The following is a 929-nucleotide window of genomic DNA, read 5'->3' as shown; positions in this document are numbered from 1 at the left end:
GTCAATCTGGTGATACGATACGTATCGAGGCAACAATGCGATATATTGCGATACACAGAGGGTATAGCGATATATATTGTGATATATCAGTGTGTCAATATGGAAAAGTTTTCGTCCGTGAAGATTTCGCTAACGGACTCCTTGTCTCCCTCAGATCCAGAGGTTCATATCGGACTAGAGAACCTTCATCATTTCCCGGCCCCCCCCCGCAGTACTGCAGCCAACCAGTTCCCCCAGACTTCATCGTCGCTCCTCCGTCTCCTCTGAGCAGCAGCCCCTCCTCTGGTAAAAAAATTTGTTTGGACTCATCCGTCGTCGTATGAACCCCTGAAGACGGGCGCAAACTTGATTTGTTCTCTCTCTCCAGATGGGCTGATGTTCCCGAGTCTGAACGGGCAAAGCCCCTCGCCCGTTTTCGGCAGCGTGGAGGACGACTCCCACTGCATGTCCTTTGCACAGGTGTGTACTTCGAGCGGAAACGATTCGTTCGCAAACGTGTTTGCAGTCATGATTGTGTTCGTTGCAGAGACGACGCTAACATTCTGACCTCTTATCTTGTCTGGTTTAGATGCTCAGAGACGGGAAGGCCAGAGCCGATGTCGGACCCAAGATCGTCTCCAAGAAAGGTACTGCAGCCGTCAGTTGTAGTGCCGAGATTTCTCTTCAGAAATAAGGATGCCTCTTTGATAAAAGCTTCTGTGGGTTCTCACCCTCTTCTCTGTGAGAACAATAAGTGTAAGACGTGCCGCAGATTAGCTCTCAGCCGTGACTCAATCTGTGCTCCCTGGGCCTTTCCGTGCACTTCCTGACAAACCTGTTATCCTCTCACTTAAATGTTTTTTTTTTTGCTCTATCTTGTAGAGAAGTTGCTGGCTCCTCCGGCGGCAGACAGCGACGGGGAGAGCGACGGGTCAGAGCGAGTCCCGGTG

The 929-nt window shown here is 50.7% G+C and overlaps 1 long non-coding RNA gene across 1 annotated transcript; it reads left to right on the top strand.

Annotated features, from left to right (window-relative positions):
* The first annotated feature begins 187 nt into the window (after nt 1-187).
* Nucleotides 188-929, top strand: LOC103399289 (uncharacterized). Its single transcript, XR_523615.2, has 4 exons — nt 188-285; nt 368-459; nt 569-626; nt 862-929. It is a non-coding gene; the product is annotated as an uncharacterized LOC103399289 (long non-coding RNA).

The sequence above is a fragment of the Cynoglossus semilaevis genome, unplaced genomic scaffold, assembly GCF_000523025.1.
Source record: "Cynoglossus semilaevis isolate Cse_v1.0 unplaced genomic scaffold, Cse_v1.0 scaffold6187, whole genome shotgun sequence".
Classification (NCBI taxonomy): Eukaryota; Metazoa; Chordata; class Actinopteri; order Pleuronectiformes; family Cynoglossidae; genus Cynoglossus; species Cynoglossus semilaevis.
The sequence above is the reverse complement of the archived record's forward strand: the minus strand, read 5'-3'. Positions and strand labels throughout refer to the sequence as shown.